Source organism: Balaenoptera acutorostrata, chromosome 5, assembly GCF_949987535.1.
Source record: "Balaenoptera acutorostrata chromosome 5, mBalAcu1.1, whole genome shotgun sequence".
Taxonomy (NCBI): Eukaryota; Metazoa; Chordata; class Mammalia; order Artiodactyla; family Balaenopteridae; genus Balaenoptera; species Balaenoptera acutorostrata.
In genome coordinates, this window is record NC_080068.1 from 120,321,527 (window position 1) to 120,333,942 (window position 12,416).

Below are 12,416 nucleotides of genomic sequence, written 5' to 3' on the forward strand. Positions count from 1 at the left end.
AAATATCATATTATATCACTTATACATGGAATCTAAAAAAAAATGACACAAATGAACTTATTTACAAAACAGAAAGAGATTCACAGATTTAGAGAACAAACTTATGGTTACTGGGGGGAGGTATAGTTAGATAGTTAGGGAGTTTGGGATTGACATGTACACACTGCTATATTCAAAACTGATAACCAACAAGGGAACTCTGCTCAATATTCTGTAACAACAAAATTGGGAAAATAATTTGAAAAAGAATAGATACACTAATATGTATAACTGAATCACTTTGTTGTACACCTTAAACGAACACAACATTGTTAATCAACTGTACTCCAATATAAAATAAAACGTTGAAAAAAACAAAACAAAACAAAAGAGTAGGGTACTGGCACAAAAACAGAAATATAGTTCAGCTGAACAGCATAGAAAATCCAGAGATAAACCCATGCACCTATGGTCAGTTAATCTATGGCAAAGGAGGTGAGACTATACAATGGAGAAAAGACAGTCTCTTCAATAAGTGGTGCTAGGAAAACTGGACAGCTACATGTAAAAGAATAAAATTACAACACTTCCTAACACCATACACAAAAATGAACTCAAAGTGGATTAAAGACCTAATGTAAGGCCAGATACTACAAAACTCTTAGAGGGAAACCTAGGCAGAACACTCTCTGACATAAATCACAGCAAGATCTTTTTTACCCACCTCCTAGATTAATGAAAATAAAAACAAAAATAAACAAATGGGACCTAATTAAACTCAAAAGCTTTTGCAGAGCAAAGGAAACCATAAACAAAATGAAAAGACAACCCACAGAATGAAGCAACTGACAAGGGATTAATCTACAAAATATACAAACAGTTCATGTAGCTCAACATCAAAAAACCAAACAACCCAATCAAAAAATGGGCAGAAGATCTAAATAAACATTTCTCCAAAGAAGACATACAGATGGCCAAAAAGTACATGAGAAGATGCTCAACATCACTAATTATTAGAGAAATGCAACTCAAAAGTATAATAAGTATCACACACACCGGTCAGAATGGCTATCATCAAAAAATCTACAAGCAATAAATGCTGGAGAGGGTGTAGAGAAAAGCGAACCCTCCTACACTGTTGGTGAGAATGTAAACTGGTACAGCCACTATGGAAAACAGTATTCCATACTGTTCCTTAAAAACTAAAATTAGAGCTACCATATGATCCAGGAATCCCACTCCTGGGCACATACCCAGAGAAAACCATAATTCAGAAAGATAAATGCACCCCAATGTTCAATGCAGCACTATTTACAATAGCCAGGACATGGAAGCAACCTAAATGCCCACTGACAGAGGAATGAATAAAGAAAATGTGGTACCTATATACAATGGAGTATTACTCAGCCATAAAAAGAATGAAATAATGCCATTTGCAGCAACATGGATGGACCTAGAGATTGTCATACTGATTAAGTAAGTCAGAATGAGGACAAATATCATATGATATTGCTTATATGTGAAATCTAAGAAAAGGTACAAATGAACTTATTTACAAAACAGAAGTAGAGTTACAGATGTAGAAAACAATTTTACGGTTACCAGGGGGGAAAGTGGGGGAGGGATAAATTGGGAGATTGGCATTGACATATACACACTACAATATATAAAATAGATAACTAATAAGGACCTACTGTATAGCACAGGGAACTCTACTCCATAATCTGTAATGACCTATATGGGAAAAAAATCTAAAAAAGAGTGGATATATGTATATGTATAACTGATTCACTTTGCTGTACAGCAGAAAGTAACATAACATTTTAAATCAACTGTACTGCAGTAAAAATTTAAAAAAAAAATTTTAAATGAGAATAACTGTAGTAGCCTCAAATTGTTCTGATATAATTTGAGATAATTCACATAAGGAGTTTAGAGAATACTCGCCTCATGAATGCTCAATAAGTGACATTTTTATTAAGTGAAATGTATTGTCCATATTTAAGATCCTAATCATGGTGCCAATGGTTTATAGAAATTCAGAATATGCAATTTTTGGGTGTTAGAAGCCCAAATGGTATGACTCTGCTGTACTTTTGAGAAGTTTTTGTGATGTCAAGACTTTTAGGCCTAAGCTCCCGAAATATACAAGTTTACAAAATACCCAAGTTACATGAAATAAAGTGTAAGTGGGTTAAAAATCTTTTGTATTTCCCTAATCACATGATACATTTTCACAGCTTTAGGAAATAGAAAAAGGAAACAAAGTTTCCCGGTACCATCTATTCCATTCTTGCAATGTTAGGAGGCAAAAGGAGAGGAAACCAAGGCAGGACGAGCTCTGTAGTGTCAACTTTGTCATCTCAAAACAAGTACACCATGAAATTAAAGTTGAAAAAAAAAAAGCGATGGAGCAAAATTTTCTTCCTTGTGTGTTTACTATAAAGAAATAATTTATTATTGTCCAATAAAGAATAGAGGCTTGAAACAGACTCATAAACATAGAGAACAGACTTGTGGTTGCCAAGGGGGAGGGGGGTTTGGGGGAGGGAAGGACTGGAAGTTTGGAGTTAGCAGATGCAAACCATTATATATAGAATGGATAAATAACAAGGTTCTACTGTATAGCACAGGGAGCTATATTCAATATCCTGTAATAAACCATAATGGAAAGAATAGAAAAAAAGAGTAGAGGCTAAAAGTTAGACAAATAGATGAGGTTATAGGCTAAAATTCCATAAATAGAACAATCTGCTAAAAGAAAAATAAATTTCATACCAGCAGATACCAATTTGAATAAAAGTTTCACTCAAGCAAAGATACACCAAATGAGTTTGCAGATCGCTTTGGGTGTCACTTGAGAGAACATTTGGGCTATATTCTGGTTCTCTTTGAAGCTTTCCTCCCAGGCAAGTGCCAGATGGATTGTGTATTATAAAAGATCTTGTCCGGAGCATTTCCAGATGCCATCATGTAGATACTTTCTTGTGTGCCTTTACTGCAACAATCTGGGTTGAATCCCTGATGAAACCTGGGCAAGGATATTTTATTACTTCCCCAAATGAAATCAAATAAAATGTGAATATATTGCTCCTGGAAGGCCAGGTTTCTTTTTTTTTATTAGCTCTTTCAAACAACCTATTTTGTAAGTTGTAAAATAAATATTTAATAGGATGGTATCCACTTATAGCTGAAAGAATAAAATATCCTAGATAAGCATCACTTGCAAAAGAAATCTATATTTATTGCCTAGAAAGTGACAGAGCCAAATGGCATTGATTCTGCCATAATGTATGACAGCCCACATCCATCTGTTAGGGACCTGATGCAGAGTTCAATTTACTCTTTGCCTAGAGAATGTTAAGGCATTCCCTGGATTTAGACACAGTGTCTCTAGACTGCTGATGTGATTAAAGAATAATCAAAGTCTGTTTTAGAAGCTTTATTTACCAACATAGTATAGAAAGAAAGTTTTTATATCACAAAAGTCTTTCTGTTCAAACTTTGGTCTTCTTTTTTCTGTTTCAGTTCTGGCAATTCTATTACAGGGCAGTTTTATAAATTATATCTTTTGAGACTCCCAACCTAGTTTAAGCAAAGGACATCTATATACCAGTTTAAAACCCAGCACTAGTACAATGCAACTTTTCTTAAATTATCAATAAATATTTATGATAGAATATTATAATGCAGCTTGAAAATTATTTTATGACCTCTGCTTTGTGAACCAGGGGGTATTATATACTTTAAATAATAGTCCACAATTTTGTAGATTTGGGGATTGTTTCAAATCCATCTAAATTTGTTGATAGAGCATTTTCTTTCCAGAATAAAAATAAAAACTATTAAGTCTAAATTTCAATATGAAGACAATATTAAACCATTAAAAGTTTATTCTGCCTTAATAATTTTATGCACATTATTGTATATACTAGACATCTGAAGCATAGATTGCTCTTCATCTAAGGTAAATTCACACAGAAAACAAAAAGAACTGTGTTCTTCTGCATCCAAAAAAAATTAAAAGCTTGTCACTATAAAAGATTATAAGAGTGCCTGCAACATATGCTTTTCTTCTGGACACTGGAGGGGGTTGGAGATAATTAAATAAATGACTGGGTAAAATTTTATAGTTTCCCTCTGTCTCTCCCTTTCTCTTTATTTCCATATGAAATTAGGTCTTACTTAAAGAACAATTAAAATATGTATATTTTAGCCCCAAAATGTAACTTGGAATGAAAATAAAAGCAAATATAATAAACATATTCACACCATTTCGTATCCAATGATTTCAAAGATTATATTTGAGGCAAACTGTAAAGCACTGAGATTTTCTTACAGATATCTGCACAGTTATGTCACAGGTTTAGAAACCTTTTCACAGATTTTAATTTATATTAGTGGGTAGCCTATTGATATCAATAAAATGTCTCATAGAAAATGAAATCCTTGTGTGGGACTTTTATTCAAAACAGAACCATAGTTACCATCAAGGACACATGAAATGCGGAGTTTTTTTCACCAGTTACCATGTAGCTCCACATCTGCCATCTTCATAGTGACTAGCAGTTGCTACCCTTTGATGAATTATTTAACAGCCGGTAAGAAATCTGTTCGTGGTATAAGTTCTGTTCCTGGTGACGTATGGTGTAAGGGTGTTAAAGGAAATTTTGTGGAAAACACCTGAAGGAACTTAAAGACAGAAAATGAAGACAATTGCTCTTAGAAGCCTTACATTGAATGAGAATAGAAGACGTGTTAATAATTATCAAGAAATTATAAACCTACTAATGGACAAGATTTTGAATTTTCATATTTTCTTATGTAGGTAGAGAGCTTTAACCAAAGTAGTTGGTTATTCACTGGACTATAATATTTTGTATATGATTAAAGATGCAAAATACTATCTGCTGGATTCAGGATTGGGTTGATGCATTGATAACATTGATTGCCAATAAGTCAGACTGTTTATATATACAATTTTTCATATAGTTAGAAAGTAGAATTATCTATTTAACTAATACGAAGACAATAATTTAACATGTAGACTTTATTTGGATGACTCTATTTTAAAGAATTTGAATACAAAATTATCAAATAAAAATTTTAATATATAAATGAAAGAAAACATGTAATAAAACATATTATTCAGAAATTGCCTTGAGGTTTTTAATGGCCTTTCAATTTGCAAAAATCAGTTATCATAGGTGTACCTCAGTATTTTTAAGTAATTTCTGATGTTCATAAATTCATAGGAATTTCAACTTTCCAGAGAAAGACATTATTTAAATGTAGTTTGGTTTTGAAAAATATACAGCACTTATGAGACAAACTACAAAATTTTTAGACCAGATAAATTCATACATTTAAGATATCATGTTATGAAGAGATAATCCGGTCTTTAAAGTGCCATAAGAGGAAAACAAGACAGAATGCCACATATTATATGATGACAAACCAACTACAAAATCTCGGATACAAGCTTTAGAAGGAGAAAAAGGAGGAAAATTATCAAGATTTTTTTTCAGCCTCACTGCTTCCCTAAGCTGCTGAATTCAGGAATTACTTTTCTGAGACTATCTTCTCTGTTAGCTAGAATCAGAGAGACAGTACTGATTGAGGAACTTCACTCCAAAAACTTAATAGATACTTTCAAATCTCTGATGTCAGTAGCATGTGTAACAGAGACATTACTTATTCAAATTTAGGATATCTCAATAAGATCTTGGACATTGTGAAACCAAACACTCATGCATAACATTAGTGTCCATATAAAAAAAAATCCCAGTTAGTTCCCACACATGTGATGACACAGCCAAAAGAAACAAAAAATAAAACAGGCTTTTACGAACCACGAGGCAGACCCTCACCAGATACCGAATCTGTTGGCATCTTGATCTTGGACTTCTAGCCCCCAGAACTATGTGAAATGAATTTCTGTTGTTTATAAGCCACCCAGTTTATGTATTCTGTTACAGCAGCTCAAAAGGACTAAGACATCAAGTATTTATGTTAATCATATTCTACGGGCAAACAAGTTGTTTTGTATTTTCATGTGACAAATGACCAACCTCCTTTGTCTTCAAGAGTTCATATTTGAATTATTTTCCTTAAAGACAAATCTTAAAGAATGAAAAATCTGACCTTTAGAATTGAGCATTCATGTGCATGTATATGTATAACTGAATCATTTTGCTATACACCTGAAACTCACACAACATTGCTAATCAACTACACTCCAATATAAAATAAAAAGTTAAAAAAAAAAGAATTGAGCATATATTCTAAAGAAGGAATATATATTAAATGATAATTATGTGTCCATTATTTCTGAAACTATATTGTATATCAGCTTTTTTGAATAATTATCTAGGTTATTTATCCAAATAAACAGTAACTACCTTGAAATAGTTCTTCAGTAGTTTTTGTATTTCTTTCAACATGCCTTCATTGATTAAAACTGTTTTATAATTGGTTTTGCAATTTCAGTGACAACTCACAACCTATTCTTCTGAATATCCTCACTGATGTCAATAATTCTTTGATGCTAGGTTTGAGATGTAAATGTGCTGTGTGTGTATGTGTCTGTAGGTCTGTGTGTATTTAATAGCCCAAAGTCATTGGGGAGTTGTGTTAGAGGATTAAGTAGTTGACCATGTTGATCAATTTCATTTTTGTTTAATAATAACCAAAAAAATAATTATTGAGATGATTCGTTTTACTTGGTAAAAATACTATTATTCACAATCTAAAAGCACCACAATTACATACCAGTTGGATGAAGTGTACAGACCTGAAACCTGACTACTAGGAAGGGTACAATAAGCAGTAGCTGTATAACTTCAGATACATCTCTCAAATTGTCATTCTTATTACTTATTACACTTCACATGTAATTGTGTTTTCAGTAATTCTGTGATTAGTGTCAAGGGGAATAAATAATATAACCATATTAGTATATATAAAATTTATATTCTTGTTTTGATTTTACTTCTTGTACTGCTTTGGTATTTATGACAAAATATTGGTAAGAATTTGATATTTTAAGACAAAAGGCCCCATTCTAAACAGTAATTCACACGGGTAAAGGAAATAAACCTAGAATGAAGTAGCTTTTAGTTCCAAAGGCAGAATTAACATTTTTTCTCTCCCTCTAACCCACACCTAACTCCAGAGCCCTTTTATTTCTGTGAAGTCAGAACAAATCTAGTTGTAAGCTGACTACTCAATTAGTTCAAAATTTCCCCAATTTTCAGATGATTTGTGAAAAAGCTGTCACCTTGCACACAACTGTATTTGTTTATTTTAAACAAATTGCTTACAAAAAATATATATTCCTGACTTTTTCTCTGCCAGCTACATATGTTAAGTTGCAGAAGGGTTTTATATCTCCTGACACCAGACCCCTCCATAGAAGAAACATCCTTTTTTAGGAGTATTTTTTATTTGTCTACAAAGTCACTAAGTTTCAGAGTTCAAATGAAAGAATTACAGGAATAATTTTATCCAAGCCCTTCACCCCATCATTTCACAGATAAGGAAATGGAAATTCAGACCCAGAAGGAGACTTGCTCAAATTAAATATTTGTCTAAAATTCTTAGCTTAGCCAGTGGTTAAACTATAATTATTGTTAAAATTACTTACAATCTTTGAAAGGGGCAACATTTTAGAAAATATTATGGCAGTGGAAAATTTAATTTAAGATACTTTATAGATAGAATGGGATGTGACACTGGATTTTCAATTTTGTAAAAAAATCAACGGGGGAAATTGGATGGTCTTTATTGAAGATATTAAACTAAGTATTAGAGTGTGAATTCTACGCTATAGAAAACATTTGGCATAAAAATCAGGACTTCTTACTTGCTACTCCCTCGCTGAATGCTCTCGACATTAGCTACTGTTAAAGAGCAAAATTATTCTGACACTTATTAAAGACAGTAAGGAAGACTTTAAGAAAATTGCAGTAGGGGTCATGACTATCGCAATAGGGGAGAGAGATTGTGCTCAAATCTGAATACAGCAAATATAGGTGGGGTTTATATGCAATGAACATAATAAGAAGGTCAGTGCGTGGAAAATCACTAAAAGGAAATACTTAGTGTAGAGGATTCTTGCTAAACTGGCCTAACAGGATTCTTGCAAACATTTATACATCAAAAGTGGGGGATGAGGAACTTGATAAGATACCACGAGCAAGCGATCAGATATCAAGGGTGGTGGGTCAGATATCAAGGGTGGTGGGGGATGACTTAGCAGGATCCTTTGCTAAGACGGGACAGACAGCCCAAGGAAAGGACAAAGGCCAAGGTCAAAGTCTAGTCAAAATTAATGCTTTGAGGAACATGATTAAAGTTTGCCAAGGAGAGAGTCTTCGTTACCACCCCCTTAAATTTAAGAGTTAGTATAGTTTTCATTATATTATATTTATATAATATCAGAATAATACAATCATTTATATGTAGGAAACCACACATATATTATTTTAGTCTTTGTTTTATAGACTTAAAGAGATGACCAAACCAACAACTTACTAATAAAGTTTAGAGTAGAATCAGGTTCCGCTGACACTATACTCACATGTTTTACTTTGCTTCATAAATGTTTTGTGTTTTTCTCATGTATGGATATTGCCTTTCTTCAAATAGGATCAACTTTCCTTTCCTTTCTAGGAGTATATTTTAACAGCATTTATTCTAACAGAGAAAAAGGAAACAATATTTTCTTCAACCTCAAAATGACATCAAGAAACTGTCTGAAGTTGATACTAAATGGGCATTTGGGAGCTATTAGAAATTAGGATAAAAATCTTATAACTAAGATTTTGCTTTGACTATGTAGATATGCTCTTAGGGCACATAGTGTATTTAAATGCAAGTTCAAGAAGAAGATGAGGAAGAGAAAAAGGAAGAAGAGAAGAAGGAAAAGGAGGGAGAAGAGGAGGTGGGGAGGAGGAGAAGAAGGGGTGGGAGAAAGAAAAGCTTATAACAACAGAGGGGGAAAATGTGGTCTTTTAGCTGGATCTAAATGCCAAGCTCAATTAACTTTAAACTATTAATGTCAAGAGAATATAATAAAATATTCTTTTAGAATCTGTTCATTTTAACATACTATCTAATATGATACTTTACAAGTATCACAATACATTATGCTTTATAAGATATAATATACAAATAATCATCAGCAAGTTGCTACAAAACTTTTGGGGTTGTCTTTAAAAATTCAATACTAAAAATCAAAGGAAAAAGTATTTTAAAATAAAAGACTATTTCAGTAAACATATGTTTAATTATTTCCTCTGCTGGTACAGGGGAATGAGCGCTTGGATCATTCTATTTTCCCCTGTCCAAAGGAAACTAAACTTTTGCTAATAATAAAATGTATATTTTATATAAAATATTAAATACATTGTATTCATAAAAAATGTTCCTTCCAACATTCTTCTTTTGAAGTTTGCCCTGTTGAATTATTTCTTCTCAGTTTGTTCATTAAATCTGAATGCCACAAAGGATATTTTGTAGAAGTAATACATTTGCTGTTGTTACTGTTGTTGGCAACAGGGATGCAAATTACAGGGTTAATAACATTAACAAGCAATATTTTTTTTAAAATTTCAAAAGTGTTATAGCTGAAGCAACCTGTGCAGATTTTATTATTTAGAAGATACCTTACCAATGCCACAATTCCTCATTTGGGGAAAATACATATATTTGTTAATTACACACACACACACACACACAATTTTGATACTCTTGGTAATAGCTACAAAATGTTCAACTCTAATTAAAGAGGCAATCCAATCACCAGCATGTTATTTTAAAAATAGGCTTATAGCCTTTTAAACTCTGGTAATACTAAAGGTAATATAAGTCCTCCATTTGATATAACATTGAGCCCAAAAGGAACTGCTTCTTGTATGAACATAATATATCCTGTGTGTTTCACTTAGAATGCTTTCTGGCTGTAAGAAGAAACAAACAACAAAACAGAAACTTACTGGCTTAATATGGAAATAACAGAAAATCCAGAAGTAGTCTGATACTTAAATTTGGTTTATGCTGAGGGTCAACTAAGGCTACATGCTTATTTATTCCTAAGGAGAAAACACTGCAATGATTAGCTAAATTTGGATTCTTGAATGTGTCAGGAGTTCACAAGACAACGCTCAGTTTTGATGATTCTGTAGAAGAACTCACAGAACTCAGAAACTATTATGCTCATGACTACAATTTATTACACTGAAAGCGTAAAAATCAAAATCAGCAAAAAGAAAGAGTTCATGGGGAACAGTCCAGGAAATAGCAGCACATGTTTCCAGCTACTCTGGAAATAGCTCCCATCAAAGTCACCTGGGAATGCCCTTAATTCTCCCAGCAACAACATGTAACAACACATTCAAAATGTTGCCAACTTAGGAAGCTCACCCAAGCCTCCGTGTCACAGGGGCAGTGCCCACATGACTGATCTCAGCTTCTCAGACTCCAATCCCACCACACACACCATCACCTGCATCCATGGTCTATCGTATTGTTAGGATATACTTATCCACTCATACAGCAAGGTCCAAGGCTTCAGGCAAACCTCTTATCAGGTGGAATATTCCAAAGACTCAGAGGTTATCTTAAAGGGAGCTGACCAAAGGCCCTTCTTTGGAATATGCAGGGTTGGAGCAAGCCAGTCCTGCAGAGTTAATACTTCTCTTACCACTGAGCCAAACACAGACAAGAGAGATGGCTATCATAACTTGGCTTAACTAATCAGGACCTACTCCTGGATCTGAGGTGGTTTTCCAAAACTATATTTGTTGTTCCAAGGAGAGAGGGATGAAATGGGCATTAAGGTTGCAATTACAACAGGGGAATTTCCCTATTTACTAGCCCTCTCTATAGCCAAACATGAAAGTGGAAGGAATAGAGAAGAAGCTGGTTAGGAAAAAAAGGTCAGTGAATAAATATACCAATAAATGGAAACAATATTTCCAAGTGTCTTAAATACAAATTAACTTCTCTATTTGGGGAAGCTAAGTGATTATCCATTAGGGTATTATTTTTTGTTGCTGTTATTCAAATATTAAGTTATGAAAATAGTAAATACATTATATAGAAAGTATGGAATTATTATATCAAAGAAAATCTAACTTGGAGTACATCAGTAAATCATTAACTTACTATGTAATCAGTCAATGAATTTTTGTGAATTACAAATGTTACACTATTTGCTTAAGGAGTAAAGCTTTTATCACAAAGTGCATTGTGATTTAGGAAAAATCACAGGTGTTGAATCTCTTTTCCTTCAAATACAATATGTGTGACCTTGAGTAGCTTATTTAATCTCTCTGGTCCTCAAATTTATCATCTCTAAAATCAGGTAATTATTCTTACACTGCAGAATTTGTATGAACAATAAATAAACAAACAAATAAATAGGGATTTGGCAAGTAATGGATTTTTTTTCTCAAAACTGTGCTTAGGATGACTAGAATTGGATCTTATGTTAGGATAAGCGTATTAAAAAGCCAGATCCCTGAGCAAGTTAATGTCAGTATTAGGTAATTACTCAGGAACCTCATCCATTAAGACTTTAGGAGCTACAATTCACCTACTTTTGTTCTCTTGTGGGAAAATGTATTTCCTTATTTAATTACATGAAATTAACTAATTCTTTATAATGGCATATGAAAGAGTCTAGATTTGAGCTAAAATCCAGAATATCAAATCATTTTTTAACGTTGTCCCTAAGTGTTTGATAAGTGTGAGTGAGGCACATAAATGCCCATCTGCATGCTACCTAATAACATTTCAATTTATTTCTTCTTTCAGATTAAACAAAAATGTGGGCATTCTCTCCTCCAGACTTTTCCTCTCACCTGGGATTTGGGGCCCATGTTGTGTTTCCATCTCTTCCTTAATGATGCAGGTTTTTAATTCTTTTCAGTTTTGCTCCTTCTTGCATGATTCTTCAATTATTTGTGCACCACTAAGTGCCTTCCTGAGGAAGCAAAAATTCTTAAGACTCTGCTATCCTAAAAAAAATCAAATACTCCCTCCAAGCTTCATGTTTTCTGAACAATACTGACCATCTACATTTCTCAATGTATAGAGGCCTCAGGAACAATAACATGAAAGGATCAATCAGAAATAGAAAAACTGTAAGAGTAACAGAGAAAGCATGACGTAAGGAAACTCTTTCCCCCACCTCCTGCTAAACACAAACACTGAAGAGAACGATCAGCAATATAAAAGACTAAGGAAAGAGCGGAAGTACAGAAAAGTGTCACCTAAATATGACAAAGGAGATTTTCTCTATGACTTTCAATGATTTTTCAAATTTCACTGAAAACCAAAATTTTGCTTTCTTTTTAATGTATAATATTTATTTTTCTGGCTTTCTTACATATTTCTCATTTTAAAGTGATGGCAAAACCTGTGATATTGTT